The following is a 7,759-nucleotide window of genomic DNA, read 5'->3' on the forward strand; positions in this document are numbered from 1 at the left end:
TAAAAATATTGAATAAAATATTCAATTTTCTCATAAAACAGTATTTTTAGAAGACTACATAAATAATTTTTACAGCATAAAAGCAAAATAAATTCATATATATCGTAATACAGTAAGCCAGAGTATTTAATTTAATTTACAGTAACAAGTGGGCCCTCGAATAACCGAAAGTAAGAAAAATTATGAACCTACAGTTTGGAAGATGCAAATCCAATGGTGGTCCTCGATGAAATCAACTATCTATAGACTATCCTAAGCCTGAAATGGGTGGAAAGGAGGGTGGTGAGATTATTTAATCTCAGTGAGTAAACAAATACCATCTAAAATATCTAAAGCCGAGTAAATGGAGACAGATAAAACAATTTAACATACTGTAATTAATCACCTTTCAACTTGTTTCAACCAAATAAAATCAATTCATATAAATGAGTAATCAACATGGCTTATGAATTTCTTAAAACTTTGGCTCATGCCAAAAACATTCTCATACCTAGTTATCAGGGATGCCTTGATCAAGGGCTATCCCAATCGAGTCCGCCAAGGCTGGTAAAAAGTTATGTATGCATAAATCATGTTTTTATTTTGAAAACATAGTCGTTCCTTGGCGTTGGCTGAGTTCACCCTCACGTGGTGGTTTGGCGTGAAGTGAACTCTAAAGTGTTAACCTCAGGAGTTATCCATCCGCGCCTCTCATACTGAGGTATGAATATGACCAGGTTCAGTGCCCCTCTAATAGGCTGGTCCACAGAACCAGCTCACTGTAGCAAGCTAAACCCACCATACAATAAAATTTCAACAGCATGACATGGCAATTTTATCATTATCTAGCCTATCAAGGCAAACAGCAGTTTATACATTTCAACACAAATACTAATTCAACCATTCATGCCAATATTGTCGTAAGCCAATCAATTAGAACCATAAATTCACAATACATCAAATGGTCTCCAATTACTCTATTTTCAAAGCCATTATTCAATTTCAAAACAATTTTATGAAATCATTTCATTAAATCACATTTGGTTTATAAAATCGAAAAATTAATCATTTAATTCATTTTTCATAAAATTCAAAAAATTGAATAAAACATACTTTAGATAATTAAGACAATAGTAAGGTTACTCACTATTTCGGGAGTCGAATTCCAAGTACTTCGATTCTTGATTTCTCGGGTACTATCTCTTTACTTTTGCCAAAATGCTCACCACCTAGACATAATGCACAATAAGCCATCTACTACATTGTGCTAAATTGTTATAAAACCAATTTAGGCTTTATACTAATGTATGAAATGGGATGCAAATTGTTCAGATTACCGTCTAAAGATGGTATTTTACACAAATTCATTTGGGTCCCTAATTAAATGGGTATTGGCCTAATTTTGTCTATCACTCGATTAATTGGCCAATACGTCCAATTCAACTCAAAATAATTTCATTTCTTTCCCAATACTCCAAATCATCAAACACAAATTAAATAACTTGAAATATGGCAAAATCATCGTCACATTTTCTCTTGAAAAATTCGGCCATGGTGGGTGCATCAACACTATAATTTTTCCTACTTGATTCTCACACCATAAATCGCAAATTCCTAACCAAATCACTTGAAATAAAATCAAAATCATCCTCAATATTCCACATGGAGAATTCGGCCAATGATGGGTGATGGGTGAAAATGAATTTTTCTTGCTTGATTTTCATGCTACACATCGCTAACTAACTAAAAACACTAAAATATCTTAAAATCTAACCAAATAAATCATCTAATCTTCTCTCTCTAAATTCGGTCAGCCATGAATCCTTCATGACATCTTGTGATTCAACCATGGAAAATGCAAAATAATGCATGGGAAAGGTAGATCACAAGTCAAAATCAAAAAATTTTACCTTTGATTGCTTGATTACTTGAATTTTCACACTTTTCTCTTGAATTTTCACCCTAGGGTTCTTGTTCTTTCTTTTCTCCCTTTGTTCTTGCTATGGCAGGCCATAATGAAGAGAAATGGACTGATTTTGTGCTAATTTATAAGGAGAATAATGAATGCATGAGATTTTGACACATGTCACCATTCCATTGGTCCATGTGTCATACTTAGCCATTAAGCAATCTCTCTCCACCACTTAAATTTCCTCAATTATCCATGATAATATTAGGTAAAAACCATGTGTTGGACAAGTGTTGAGTGGTGTAAAATTACAATTTTACCCCTGGATAGCAAAATGACTATTTTACCCCTATGCTCCAAAAAATGTCGAAATTAAAATTCTTCACTTCTCAAACTCAAATTATACTCCAAATGATCAATCTTAGTAAAAAATTTCATCCAACATTCCAATTTTTAACCTCCAATGGCAAAATGACCATTTTACCCTAAGTCATGAAAATTCCAATTTGACTCCAAATCGGTCCTCGAACTCCGAATTACCATTTTAAGTCATTCTGAGGTTTTAAAATTCTCAATTTCATCTTAAAATCTCTATTTGGACTAGTTCAAGGCTTAAATCAACTTAGTTGTACCATTTGGTACATTGTCGTCCTTTAACGATTTCCAAGGTATCCAAGTAAGCAAACATGCATTCTTATGTAAAAATGGCATAATAAACATATTGTAGAGCTGGGTTTGATAGATTCATTAAGTTTGTGCTCTAATTTTTGCTATGTATGGCTTATAGGTGTATGTCTACCCTATATGCAAATTAAATCACCTAATCAACTAAGTGTATTCGATCCTACGCTATTTTATTCAAGGTCTACCTAAATCTCCTTCTTCAAGGTTTAACCAAGGTTTCCAATTCAATCTAATTGGTGATCAGGCAATTAGAAGCATTAAGAACAGAATAAAATAAACAACTTAAATCTATCAAACATAAGTAAAAGAGAGATAAATAATTCAGACTACATATTGAGTTCAATCATAATCTTTAGATTAAAAATTTAGTTCCCCATCAAGTCACACATCGTTATTGAATAAAATTTAAACATTAAAACCAAGGGAATAAAAGAATAACAAAAAGATAGAAAAAACCAGGGAATGTATTCTTGATCTCCAAATCTCCTTGAATTCTTCAGATTCCTTCAATGACTCTGTAGCTTGACTCTTAACTGTTAACCTGGTGTTTTTTTCTTCTCCCTTTTAGTCCTCCGAAAGGTTGTTTTTATAGGCTTTGAAGCTATGCCAAGTTGGGTGAAGAAAGAAGTCAATTTCAGCTAGGATTTCCTCATCAAACTATGTAAATCGCAACTTTGCCAAATTAATTAACAGAAATCGTAATTGCTCTAGGACTGCTACAGTATGTTAAATTTGACAAGATTTGTGACCCTGATACATGCTGAAATATATGAAGTGGTAAAAATAAAAGTTTTAGATCTCTCTCTTATCTTTCCAATGGTTTAAGAATCTCTTCATTTGGAGCTCTGTAAAGAAAGTTATGGCCAAAATACCAAAATATATACAGTGAAAGTCTGCACCTTAAAATTGCTCTCCTTCTTCCATGAAAATTCTTCTTTCATCAAACACCTACAAAACCATAATTAAATCAATAACAATCTATCTTATCCATATTAATACTAAATTAAGGATAAAATTAACCCTGATTAGATTGGCTCACCTAAAATAACTAATTTAAAATAATTAAATAAAACTTACTAATTTCTATGCATTACTCCAAAAACCTAGCCAAATTATTATCAAAATTAAGCCCAAATAACTCTATATCATAGAGTTATCAGCTTCCTGGACCATTTTCAATCCTAAGAGTTTCTTTTCTCCAACCTCAGGCTAGTTAATAGGTGATCTACACCTTCGACCATATAAAGCCTCATACGAAGCCATACCAATCGCGGCTTGATAGCTATTATTATAAGCAAACTCGACCAAGGGAAAACATTGATTTGATGAAACTCCAAAATCGAGCAAAATTACTCTTAACATATCCTTGAGCATTTGAATGGAGTGCTCGAATTGGCCATCCATTTTTGGGTGGAAAGCCATGCTAAAATCAAATCTTATGCCTAAGGCCTCTTATAATTTCCTCTGAAACTAGCTAGTGAACTATGAACCTCAGTCAGACAGTATCACTACTGAGACCCCATGTAGCCTTACAATCTCGTTAATTTATATTTGGGCATACCAAGCTGCTCTATACTTAGTCTTGATCAGCAAAAGGGAGCTGAGTTAGTGAGCCAATCAATTATTACCAAAATGGCATCATAGCCACCTTTAGCTCGTCGTAAATCCGTTACAAAATCCATTACTACATGTTCCCATTTCCATTTAAGTATTGGTAATGGTTACAGTAGTCTTGAAGGTCTCTGATGCTCAATTTTCACTTGCTAGCAAGTCAAACACTTAAAGACATACTTTGCCATGTCTCTTTAATCGTGGCCACCAATACACAAACTTCAAATCATGATACATCTTGGTGGCTCCTAGGTGTATTGCATAGGCTGCCACATGTGCCTCTTCCAAATCTCATCCTTAAATTATCCATATTTGGCTCATAAATTCGTGATCTATATCTCATTAAACCATCCATGTCGTATACAAAGTCTTGAGCTCTATCTTTGCTCATATCCCCAAATATATTCACCAAATATTCATCTTGATATTGGGCATTCTTAATTCGATCTAATATCATGGGTCGAACTCTAAAATGCGACAATAAGGCTTTCAAATTATTGACCTTAAAGTGTACTCCCATATTACCCAAATCATAGATCATCTATCTACAGTCACATGTGCCAAAATCCCCATGGATTTTCGATTTAAGGCATCCGCAACCACATTAGCTTTGTCGGGATGGTAAAGTATGGTGCAGTCATAATCTTTCAATAGTTCCAATCGCTTACACTGCCTCAAATTTAAATCTCTTTGCTAAAATATATACTTTAAACTCTTGTGATCAGTATATATCTCATAGGTCTCTCCATAGAGATAGTGTCACCATATCTTTAAGGTGAAGACAATTGCAGCCATCATCTAGGTCATGTGTAAGGTAGTTCTATTCATGCCTCTTTAGCTGTCAGATGCATATGCTATGATTTTTCCATTTTGCATCAATACACACCCCAAACCAATCCGTGACGCATTTCAGTACACGGTGTAGCCTCTAGTCCCACCTTTTAGGTTTAATACGGGCGCTAAGGTGAGACAAGCCTTAAGCCTTTGAAAACTTGTCTCATAGGCATCTTACTATTCAAATCTAACTCCTTTCTGAGTTAATTTTGTGAGGGAAGGCACTATCTTTGAGAAATCTTGTATGAAGAGTCTGTAATAACCAGCCATTCCCAAAAAGCTCTAAATCTCTATAACATTCATTGGTCTTGGCTAGTTTTCTACTACCTTTATATTGTGAGCATCAACTTGCACGTTGTTTAGATATGACATGCCCTAGAAAGCTAACCTCACTCAGACAAAATTCATATTTCTCAAACTTTGCAAATAGTTGATGCTTTCTAAGGGTTTACAGCACGATTCTCAAATGTTGTACATGTTCTTCCAGGCTCTTAGCATATACTAGTATGTCATCTATAAATACCACGACGAACTTGTCCAAGTATGCTCGAAATACTTTGTTCATCAAGTCCATGAAAGCTATAGGGGCATTAGTGAGTCCAAACGACATCACTAGAAACTCGTTGTGTCCGTAACATGTGTGGAATGCAGTCTTGGGTATATCACTTTCTCTTATTCTTAGCTAATGGTACCCAGAATACAAATCAATCTTTAGAAAGCACATTGTCCCTTGCAATTGATCAAACAAATCATCTATTCTCGGAAATGGGTACTTATTCTTTATCATAACCTTATTAAGTTCCTGATAGTCTATACATAATTGTACGCTCCCATCTTTCTTCTTCACAAACAACACTGGAGCTCCTTAGGGTGAAATAATCGGGCGAATGAAACCCTTATTCAATAAATCGTTCAATTGCTCTTAGAGTTCTCTTAGCTCAATCGGTGCCATACGATACAAACATATTGAAATAGTTCTCGTATATAGAGCTAAATCAATATAGAATTCAATCTCCCTCTAAGGAGGTAATCTAGGTAATTCATTTGGAAATAAATCAGCATACACACCTACAATCAATACTAATTCCACACTTCCTTCATTCATCTGATCATCTCTTATCATTGCTTAATGCTCTTGGCAATCTTGTGGTAATGCTTGCTCTATGGCCAGAGTTGCCATAATCTCATCTAATATTGGGCTGTTATGCTTGTATATTACAAATAATGGTTCCCCCGAGAACTTGAACTTCACTAATTTATGGTAGCAATGTACCTTAGCAAAACAGGGTTCTAACCAGTCCATCCCCAATATCACATCAAAATCTAATGTCATTAACAACACCATGTCTGCTAAAATGTCCTTGTCCTTAATACGAACCACGTAGGACTTACACACATATCTTCCCATGAACATTTCCCTCAAGGGGGTAGTCACAATTAAAAGTTTTTCCATTCTTAGCAACATAAATTTAGTCCCAACACAAACTGGGGTGATACAAATAAATGTGTTGATATTGGGTCAATACTAGAGATTCAACATTGCAAACATAAAGCATACCCGTAACCACTACATTAAAGGCTTGAGCATTGTATAGTGTCAAAGTAAACACTCTTGCCTGACAACTCCCTATGCTACCCTGTTGCTTTGTCTTGCCTCAAGAAGATGTGGCTATTCCCTTGCCCTTATCTTTCCTGGCATCTCTTGCAGAAGGCGTCACCTTAGGCGATGTAGTTTCCATTGATTGCATATAGCCACAATTATCTTGTCATAGCCCAATTCTCGGCCCATGATCGGCACAAGGGCCCAATAGGGGTGGCCTATTGGGCCCAAGCAAGCCTTTTAATGAAAACTTGTTCATTAGACCATTTGTCTCCCTTTTACCTCTAAGGTTCTTAATTCATTGTTTTCAAAAATATTTTTTTTTCGAAAATAAGTCATGGTAACTGAACAATACCATTCACAAAATAATATTACCATTTGCCAACTTGTGGCAACATTATCATGCAAACTAATCACACAATGTTTACAACAAATCCAATGAATTACATTTAAATAACCATACACTTATACAAAAGACCTTGACTATCAGCGGAGTGACTTTGGCATGGATACTATCATGGAGTGTTCTGGTAAACCTACCGTAAGTTGAACAGAAGGAAACGCCTCTACCTAAGTTCCAACTATCTTCGAACCTGAAAACTAAAACATGAAGTTTAAAAGGATGAGTATAAACCCAGTGAGTGAACATAGAGAGGGAACAAGTGAAATATAAGGAAAGTTTTAGAAAGCATGATGCACTTGTTTAAAAACAATGCAATTTCGTACATTATGAACAAAACTCAATGCCATGCTGTTTTTCAACTCATTTTAAAACATTTAGGAAGTTCAAGCAAGGCAAGCATAGCAGAGCGAATCTCGCTGTAGCGAACTTCAGGGCAAAAATTTAAACCAACAATCTGAAAGTTTCTTATTGCAGCAAGAATGCATTTTGTTGTAGTGAAATCCAGAGCAATGGTTAAGGCCATCCACCCGAGAGTTTCTCACTGCAACAAGAAAGCATTTTAGCTACAGCGAAATTTTTGAGCAGATGTAATTAGGGGAATTTTCACTGCTATAAAAATCAAATCCTGTTGCAACGAAAATCAGATTAAACACATTTGACAATAATTAAGTTTCAACAGTCAATGCAATCACATATTAATTCCAACCCTCTCTATATAGTAAATATATATATAAACACG

General features: G+C 34.9%; 1 long non-coding RNA gene across 1 annotated transcript; it reads right to left on the reverse strand.

Moving 5' to 3' along the window:
• On the reverse strand, positions 223–1,926 carry LOC108662297. Its single transcript, XR_001928197.1, has 3 exons — positions 1,890–1,926; positions 1,127–1,208; positions 223–258 (listed from the first exon to the last, which is right to left on the reverse strand). It is a non-coding gene; the product is annotated as an uncharacterized LOC108662297 (long non-coding RNA).

Source organism: Theobroma cacao, chromosome 1, assembly GCF_000208745.1.
Source record: "Theobroma cacao cultivar B97-61/B2 chromosome 1, Criollo_cocoa_genome_V2, whole genome shotgun sequence".
Lineage (NCBI taxonomy): Eukaryota > Viridiplantae > Streptophyta > Magnoliopsida > Malvales > Malvaceae > Theobroma > Theobroma cacao.